Genomic DNA, 10,105 nt, shown 5'->3' with positions numbered 1-10,105 from the left:
TTCCTCCAGGATGAAATTCACACGATTCTCCCAGTTGTCTGCCCTGTCATTCACTAATAGAAAAGATTTTGTGCTAATCCTCCTTCTTCCGTCCAGGAAGGAAAAAAGAGCTCATCCAAGCCCTGTGGTGCAGTACCACCTGCCCATCTGTCCACAGCCAAGTAATGATGGATTTGGAGCTGGGGGACGAGTGGGAATTGTGTTTGTTTTATGAGCTGCAGAAAGTTGGCTGGGGAACCCAGTGGGAGGCTTAGCTGGAAAAAAAATGATTTGAAATTATGCTGTGTGTCTTCTCTTTAGAAAAACACACAGCATTATCCTTTCTTGAGAATGGGAAAGAAAAAAAGGAAGCCATGTTCTCCAAATACTGGGTTCAAGGTCTGAGTAGCTTACAGACATAAGCTTTTCTCTGCTTTCAGGGAAGCTCCACTCCAGCTAAAGCCTGCCTGCCCAGACTGGGTGCCGGCGAAAGGGAGAGTGGGCCATGTGGGGTCTGGAAGGGCCCTGAGAGAGGGTCCCTGGGTCAGTGCTCAGTGGCCTGAAGAGGATCCCACACTTGGGGCAACTTTTTGGATGGCAAGGAGGAGTAGCTGTCCTCAAAAACTGAGTCTTTTCCTCATGGCAGTATTCTGGCATGCATTCTCATGGAAGTCACCACAGTTACCTTAGTGAGAACTTTGCTAAACAATTTAATACAGAGCAGCTTTGGAGGATGTTACGAAGAAAAATACCATGCTGAAGTCTTTCCTTTTGGTGTTGATTGATAGGTGGGAGACAGTTTCTGGGTTGCCTTCTTGCTAAAGGAGTTTCCTTGTTTCAGTTTGTACAAAGTCCGGGTTAACTTGGGTTTGGGAAGAGGGCTTTGGTGTGGGTATTTTAAGAAACATCTTATTGGCAATTCCTGGCTTAAAAGCTATCAGGGAGGAGAGAGAAGAAGAGGAAAAATGGTATTAGTGAGGAAAGTTTCTTACTACTGAAAAGAAATAGTGCCAACAGAGTCAGAGCCAAATGGGATTTTGTCTTTGTGTAGGCATAACCATATGTCTCATTTCTTACTATGTCTTTTTAAACACTAATTAACTTAATTAATTTGTAATTTTTATTGACATATAATTGACATATAACATTATATTGGTTTGAGGTGTGTAACATAATGATTTGATATATGTATACAGCTGTCCCTTAGCATCTGTGGGAGATTGCTTCCAGGATAACTCTTGGATACCCAAATCCATGGGTGCTCAAGTCCCTTATATAAAATGGTGTAGTATTTGCATATAATCTAAACACATCCTCTTGTACACTTTAAATCATCTCTAGATTATTAACAGTACCTAATACAGTGTAAATGCTCTGTAACTAGTTTTAACACAATGTAAATGCTATGTAAATAGTTGTGTGGTAAATTCAAGTCTTGCTTTTTGGAACTTCCGGGAATTTTTTTTAAATAAAAAATTTTTGAATCCAGGGATATGGAACTCGTGCATAAGGAGGGCGGAGTGTATGTTGCGAAATGTTCAACACAACAAATTGAACATTTTGCAACATACCTCCATCAACACACAGTCACTACTTTTATTTTCTTGTGATGAGAACGTTACAGATATACTCTTTTAGCAGCTTTCAAACACACAATACAGTATTGTTAACTACAGTCGCCATGCTGTATGTTATGACATCCCAGAACTTCTATCTTATAACTGGACGTTTGTACCTTTTGACCCCTTCTCACATTTCCCCCGCCCCCAGCCTCAACCCTTTGCCTCTGGCAGCCACCAATCTATTTTCTGTAACTACGAGCTCATTTTCTTTCCTCACTCTTTTCACGCCACATGCGAAGAGGCTGAGCATGACAAGGCAGGAGAATACAGATGGAAGTTGTTTGGGAGCACGAGAAAGCAAAGGAAAGCTGTCCCTTTGTGTTGCTCTAACAGCCCAGGCAGTGGGTCCCTGTCCACGCTGGGTGAGCCGAGTGCCACTGCAAACCCATGCAGGGCCTTCGTTCAAGTTAGAGAATGGCAGTGCGGCTGGGTGAGCAGCGCAAGGGCTGACCTTCAGCCTCTCTGCACCCCACTGGGATAGTGCCTTGAACACCCACAGCACTGGAGAGGCGCCCCTGCGGCTGAGGAAAGGCCCATGAACTTGGATGTCTTCCCTGAGGTCAGTCTTCCTGGGAGTCCCAACTCTCCAGCCTGGAACACAGAGCCAGGACTTCAGGGTGAGCCAATTAGATGATGGCACATGTCACAGCCCCACAGTGCCTTTCCCCCTCTTCTTCTGTAAGAAGCCCTTTCCCTTCAGAGGCCACTGTCATTAACCCAAGAGAGAATAAGACATCCTTCTAGTCAAGCAAGAAGGTGCTGTCATGGTTGACACATTCAAACGGAAATCCCATTTTCAGGGATTTCATGTATATGTCCTTCCGTGTGAAAATCCTTATAGGTGATGTTAAAAAAAAAAAGAAAAGCCATATTAGTATTCCATTCTGCCTCTGCCCCGTCCTCCTGTATCCACACCAGATCTAACAGTTCAGTAATCTATACGTAGGAGCTGCTCTGCTCATTAAGGAATCAGTCAATGACAGTCCCGTTTCCTGAGCCAGAGTGGGTGCAGTGCTGTGAGCTGCTTTGTCTAAATGCCACAAATTGTTATAGTTTTGCTCTGCACTTCAGTGTTGGCCTCATCACCCTTTAATGGGCCAGAAGGCTCTGCTGTAACATTCAAAAGGAGTAACAACATTCTTGGTCCCTGTCCAGTTTTCAATATAATTGTTTGCCAGAATCACATTAACCTGATGTATGACAAACCCATAAAATGGATTCATTTAGGTCTCCAGGAGTCCTCCCTCATTAACTCTGATATTTATAGCTATGGCTTCGATGCTACAATCCCTCCTCCTGTGAAACATAGAGCAGGGATGTCAGATTTCCCTGACACTGTTGGGGCGGTCATTTGTTATCTAGTACTGCAAAGAGGAGCAGAAGAAATCCGGCCTCGGGTCCAGGCCCCCGTGAATCTTGATTGGCTCCCCTGACGTTTCCTCTCTTTTCTGGGAAGGGGGAAAAAACTGAAACTAAACACTTGCACACAAATCCTAAAGGTTTAATAACTTTCCCAAGGTAATGAGGCAGAACCAATGACTCTGAAGTATTCAGAGAGCTGGTTCTGTAAATCAGACTTCCTGGAATCATATCCTGGCTTTACCTTTTATCATACTAGCTCGGGCAAGACACTGAGTGTCTGTAGACCTCAGTTTCCTCACCTGCAAACCTCAGTTTCCTCATCTGTAAAGTGGGGGTTGTTGAGGGGATCCAATGAATTAACACAGGGAGAGTGCTTAGAACAATTTTTGGCCCATAACAAGTGCAAAATAAATGTTACTTAAAAGTATGGTTATAATAACTATTATTACCTTAGGCCACAGCAAAACTGAGTTTTCATTCTGCAGATCTAGAGTCCAGCCTAGTCGCTTTCACACCGCGTTCTAGGGAGCACTGGGCTTGAGCAGGGGTGACTCAGGAACCCCAGAGGTGGAGGTGGGGTAGGGGTGGAAAGTGCAGAAGCAAAGGCCCATCAGAAAGGATTCCCCCCATATTGGTTAGTCAGAGCCTTGACGCTTGCACCCATTTCAGGTATTGGAATCCTAGATGAGTTTTCATTTAAATAACTGGGACTGAAATGAAATAGACTGAAAACGGCAGCTCAAGGTACTTGTGGCCTGTACAAGTCCCCCAGCGAACCCAAGGGGCCCTATGAGCACTTGTCTCTGCTGCTCACCCCAAATTCATAAAACTGTCATCATGAGGCCGTTGGAAGTTTTCTTTTACTTTTAATATTTTGGGAGTGACAGGGCTGGGACTTTGAATTCCTGGTATTGCCAGAGGCTACGGGTGTTTCCAAGGGCTTGTGGGTGGCTGTGTTGGAAATGTTGTCCGTGATGACAGCCAGAACCGTGAGCTTTCATTGCATCAGGGCTACCAGAGATGAGCTGTTAATAATGACGGGGTCTGAGTTCACGGTGGTGTTTCTTTCGTTGCTGTCTTCATGGCCGAGCTTGTTGCAGGAATCCAAGGCCCAGTGTGTTCTCAGACTGTCCACCTGTCTCCTGGCGACCAAGCATTAGGCATTTGCAATCAGCTCATGTTCTCAGGGAGGGCCCGGTTTGACTCCCTCAAAGCCCTTTAGGATTGATTCATTAATTCTAAACAACAATGACAATGCAGTGAAGCCTTTTCTACTCATTCCAAAAGATCCAAGTAGACACCAATGTCTTCCCATGATCTGTTTCCTCGGAACTTTAGTTTCTCCCCTGTTAAGTCTGTTGGATAAAGTTCAAACTCTTCAGCCTGACTTCTGGGCTGAACTAACCCAAGGCAAACTTTCTGATAGAGCAGATAAGATTCATCACCACCCTCCATGCCATCTGTTTCCCACTCTGTCCACCTTTCCAAAACCGATACATTGTTAAAGAACAATCCCTGGCCCCTCTTCTGTTCTGAGCCTTCTCTTGACTACTCAAGACAATTTCTCCCTTCTTTGATCTACAACTGTGTGTTTGCCTGCTTTGCTCACTTAGGCCATTATTCCATGATGGCAGTTCTAGGAGTGAAATGATGATGCATTAGAGGCACCATCAAAGAAGGTCAGTTGCAGTTACCAAGACAGGATCCCAAAGATTGGCATCTGGCTTGGGAGACGAAGTACCACTAACCTGACTCTCCCAGCACTTACCCTCATGTGTAAGTCAGAATGCTCATTGGAAAGACACACAGCCCATTCACATGAGCAGAATGTGTGGGTCCCCTATCCTGGGCTCTTTTCTCCCACCATCAATATATGAGGGAAGCTTAGTTGGTCATCAGGAGATTGACTAGACATTTCAGCAAAGAGGGAAAATAGCTTTGCGGACTATTTAATAGGGGTAACAGTGAGAACTGGCTAGCCTCCTCTGTTCTCCAGCAGGAATGGCGACCCCACTGACCAAATGGTCTGGCCCCCAAATAACTTACTTCACTCTGTATGACAGTCTCTAGGTCCATCCACATCTCTGCAAACTGCACAGTTTTGTTACTTTTTATGGCTGAGTAATATTCCGTTGTACATATGTACCATATCTTCTTTATCCATTCTTCTGTTGATGGACATTTAGGTTGCTTCCATGTCCTGGCTATTGTACATAGCTCTGCAATGAACAATTAGGGTGCATTTATTGTTTCAAATTATGATTTTCTCTGGATATATGCCCAGGAGTGTGATTGCTGGATCATGCTATTTGAAGTATAATAATACTGAATTATTAAAAACCAGTATGAGTGAGGTCAGCTTAATTCTGATTAGTCTTTCTTTCCTTCAATGCTTAGGATAATACCCATTCCCTAGTAGGTTAGGTGTTCATTATATGTTGTCCTTATTCGTTGTAATTTGGTTTTTATGAAAATAGCCATATTGCTTATCATCTGATTGTGGAACATGATGTTTCTAAAAACTGGGCACATTTTGGAGGGTCTAATAAGAGATGCTGTGGGCAGTTAAAAGAAATGAACAGCAAAGTTCGTTGCTTCAAGATATTTACACTTTTAGGTGTGTATGTACAATATACTCAGAAGACTAAATGACTTTATTCATACACATGGGACATTAGGACTCATTTGATCTTGCTTTGGATGCCACACTTTAGAACATGGAAGAGGCATGGTTGATACAGCACCTGAGATGTGAAATACCTAAACAACTCTCCCAAGGGACAGCTCCATGCTGGGTTTTGAACTCAGGCAGTCTGGCCCTGGAGCCTGGCTCTCTTTATCATTGGAGAGTGACCTAAGAGAAAAGGAACATTTCATGGGTAAAGAGGGAAGAGTAGAAGTCTGGAACTCTGACCCTGAGAGAACCAAGGTGAGCATATAATTCTGCCTGACCCCAGAGTCTGATGCAGACACAAGTATGTCTCCTTTAATGGGAAAGTGATGGGAAGGTACTAGAGGAAGAGGAGAGAATCTCTGTTCTGCATGTTCTTTACTCTTCTTTTGTTTTTCTTTCTTCCCTCCCTCCTCCCTCCCTTCCTTCCTTCCTTCCTTCTTGCTTGCTTCTTTTACTTTTATTTGCATTAATTTTTTTGCAGCATTTATTCCTGGGTCGTAAGTTTTGTTTCTTCAGTTTCTTCTGGGATATCGTTGTCTTCTGCGCAACCTCCCCAACAGTGAAAATATCTTCTCTTTTCTCCCATTTTTCTAAGCTCACGAGGCTTATTTTTTCTCTTCTATGACTCATTAGCTTTATCCTTTTATTCAAGAAGTATTTGTTAAACATCATTACTATGTACGAAGTGCTAGGAATATGAAAGTGAACAATACCCTGGATACGTCCACACCACTGGCTTTACTACAGTCAAGTTTGAATAAAGATCTGAAAGGCATTCTCTCTTTTTAAGGTGACTTTGGTATATGAAATCTGATTCATTTAGGCCTTGATACCAGAATTCTGCATAACACCATTACCTGACTTCGCTGAGTGCATAGCTTATTGCCGCAACGGTATTTCAAGTTTCTAGAAGGCAGAGAACAGCTCAATATTTCTCACATATCCCTTATAGTAGGTAGGGTATGTTCTACACATAGTAAAAATTAAATATTTGTCTCTTTGCAAGAGACGCCATTATTCTTACCAGCCATAACGGAAGGGGTGAGGGGCAGTTTACCTAGTTTTATTTCAGAAATTCCCCACATATTAAATCCAGCCAGCAGATATGTTTTATTTGGTCTATAGACTGTTATTGTTTGTTTTTTTAAATTGAGCCAACATTTAAAAAAATTAAGATCTCTGACGCACGTGCGCGCACACACACGCTAGAATTCCAAGCTCCTTTGGATTTTCCACTTCCTTTGAAAAACTGGAAGACCTGCAACTCTTGGCCTCGTACCCATTGAACGAAAGTGCTGGCAGGAAAGTATGCAGGACCACTTCAGAGAGCAATCGTTCCCGGTAGGCCGCAGTCCCTTGTCGCTCTGTGTTTCATCACACTTGGCCTGCCTCGCTCACATAACAGCCAAATCCTGAGACATTTGAGTCTGTGACCTCTGTCTCACACGAAGCCAGTATATTGGGAAAGGGGAGCGGAAATGGCCCCCTTGACCCACAGAAAGAGAACAACTCTGAGCCGACGCTGAGTGTCCTGGCGCTCCGGACCTGAGGACAGCCTGGCCGCCGGGCCTGCCCCTTGGCCCCGGGCCTTCCTTCCAGCTAGGCTTCTCTGGAACGTGGGGGCTCCCTGCTGGGGAGCCTACTGGGGCTCCAGATGGCCCGTCTCATGGCATCCAAGCTCCCTGCCTCCCAGGCCCTTCTCCAGCACAGCCTGGACCCATCCGAGCAGTGTTTTGGCTCGTGACTTGCTGACTACCCTCTAACCCTGCCAAGGCGATCTGCTGGCCTCACGGCCCCCTCCCCAGGGCCCGTCTTTCTCATTTTCTCCTCAGGAATCACGGAGCAGGACGGTGCTGTCAGGAGGAACGTGAAAAAGGGAGGAAGGAAGAAGAAGGGAGAGAGAAAACGTTCCGAGAGGCGGTTTTGTATACTTCATCCTATTTGATCTCAGATTTATGTCCAGAAAGATTTTAGTCATGTTTGTGGGTGCGTTTGTGTTCATGTATGTTGTATATATGGGGGGGGGTGTGTGTGCATGTGTGTGTGTGCAAATAGACCCGCCACTATTATTCAAGCTAGAAAAAGAAAAGCAATAGGAATATTGAACTTGTAACATAAGTGGCAACCATTGTGCAAGAGCACGCTGCTTTCCTGTCAAGGTACCAAGGGTGTGTGTGCCCGCACATGTGCACATTAGGAATATACGTGCAGGTGTGCTCACACACACATATGCATTTCTTTTTTTTTAGATTATAACTTAATTACTTGCTTATGTAGAAATTTGGAACATAAATCTAAAAAAGAGAAAGAAAAAGGAATAAAACTCAAACATAATCTTATCACTCAGAGATAATTTTTCATCTATTTCCTATTTCTACGCATAATGCATGTTTTATATAGCTAGAGTTTACATTGCATATCAAAGTTTACTAGCTTGCTTTTCCCTCTTAAAATTATATCATAGGATAGACCAATGACATAAAAAACACTTTGGAACTACCATTGTAGTAGTTCCATTACATCCATAGTGAGGATCTTCATAATTTACTTAACCAATTTCTAATTTTTGAGCATTTAGACTGATAGAAATTTTTTGACTTTTGTAAATAACATGATAATAAACATCTTCACCCCAGGATCTTTGCATTAATTATTACTTCTTTAGGATGTTTCCAAAAATGGAATAACTGGACAAAGAGTAAAAGTACCTTTAAAATTCATGCATAGTATATTGTTAAATTGCTTTCCTAAAGGTGATACTACTTTATCTTCCCAACACCCTAATTTGAAAGTAGGCCCTAGAAAGCTCACAGAAGTGTTCAATTAGATACACCTAGCCAAGATGTCTAACAATACACAAAGGACTTAATTTATTGTATAATTTATGAGTTTCAACAGAATATATCATTTGAGAATATCAAAGCCACTGGCTGAATGTGTGTTTGCCCAGGTGACACAATTCAGTCTTTCTAAGAGAAATAAAAGAGTAAATCTCTTCTTTGTCCCCAGATACAACTCCAGGATGTTCATCCTTCTCTAACCACCCCCAACCCCACCCCGCTTCATTCCAGGGCAGACCTGCATCATGTCACACAAGTGAAAGTGACAGAAGTCACATGTTCTCCACTACTGCCCACCACACTACTGGCCAGCGGAAGAAGTCCCTCAGCTCACTGCTGTAGAAGCCCCTGCAGAGCCCGTGGGGCCCCATTTCCCTTTACCCCTCTCTTCCTTACAAATTCTCTCTGGAGCTCCAATGTGTCACCATTGCTCTTTCTCCTTCCCACTCCAAACTTATCTTCTGAAGTGAAAGGGGAGAAATATCCCTCCAAAGGATACTTTCAGGTTTCACAACGGTGCTGTCTTGGGCTGTTAGATTTTTCATGTGTGTGTTTCCTTCTTCTTATTTTTAATTATCATTTGCTCTTTGTTGTAAGCCCTCATTCCCTGTAACTTGCAGAACCAGTCTAGCCAGGGCTGGCGTGGCTCCAGCCAGAGGGAGCTCTAAGGGCAACTCTCCTGCCCCTGCTTGGAGAGAACTTGGCGCCATCCTGGAAACTCCTCCGGCCAGATGGGAGGAGAATATTGAAAGGTAACCTTTGTTTTCCTCTTCCTTAGGGACTTTAAGATCCAGCATTCAGAAGTCGTCCTCAAAATGTCCAGACAATTTTCTATGACAGGAGGCTCCCTGGTCCCCCATGTTAATAACTGCTTGAAGTTTGCCCGCAGGCCTACTAGGCATCCTAGAAGTTTCAGCTCGTGTAGAACCTAAGCTTTTACTGGGAACCTAATTACAGACCATTCAACATAAAAGACAGTGAGTTTCTGATGTTAAAATCCAATCCTTCCTCCTAAGAAATAGTAAAGTATCTCTGTCTTCTTTTTTTCTTAGGGATTGTCACCCTGATGCTCTATCTTCTGCCAGTCTGCTTATATATTTTCACTCAGATAGCAGTCTGTTTCAAAATGGTCATTTCCTTAATCCCAGGAATTTTTATATTAATTACGAAAAAATTCTCAATCTCTCTGTCTCTGAGCTTTAACTCTTTCTGAATTTCCCAATATGTGAAAGGTTTGGATACTTCCTCCTTCGCTGGCCAGCAGACAGCAACTGGCAAGCCTGAACACGACCTGAAAAAAATTTCCCTACTGCTCACAAATTATAGATCTATGATAAGTCCTGAGTCATAACATCAATCATTTTCCCGGGCTCTCTGAGGATTTTACTGTTTAAATGAACTGATTCTCAGGGAGACAGGCTCTACGTCCCCGTCTGAAATTCTGGGTTCAGGTTGATAGCAGTCCCACTTCTTGTGCAAAAAAAAGCACTCATCACTGAAGGTAACTCACCTAAATCTTTCTTGCTAAATTAAAAAACCTGCTTAATAGGCTTTAGAACTAAATCCAACATATCTATTTTAAATTTTTTTCCTCATGTTATAAATGTAATTCAGGTTTATTATAGAAA

The 10,105-nt window shown here is 43.2% G+C and overlaps 1 long non-coding RNA gene across 1 annotated transcript; it reads right to left on the bottom strand.

Moving 5' to 3' along the window:
- Nucleotides 1-3,845: 3,845 nt before the first annotated feature.
- Nucleotides 3,846-9,027, bottom strand: LOC130830406 (uncharacterized). Its single transcript, XR_009047787.1, has 4 exons — nucleotides 8,874-9,027; nucleotides 5,708-5,817; nucleotides 5,010-5,182; nucleotides 3,846-4,105 (listed from the first exon to the last, which is right to left on the bottom strand). It is a non-coding gene; the product is annotated as an uncharacterized LOC130830406 (long non-coding RNA).
- Between the last annotated feature and the right edge of the window lie 1,078 nt (nucleotides 9,028-10,105).

Source organism: Hippopotamus amphibius, chromosome 10 (genome assembly GCF_030028045.1).
Source record: "Hippopotamus amphibius kiboko isolate mHipAmp2 chromosome 10, mHipAmp2.hap2, whole genome shotgun sequence".
NCBI classification, from domain to species: Eukaryota; Metazoa; Chordata; class Mammalia; order Artiodactyla; family Hippopotamidae; genus Hippopotamus; species Hippopotamus amphibius.
The sequence above is the reverse complement of the archived record's forward strand: the minus strand, read 5'-3'. Positions and strand labels throughout refer to the sequence as shown.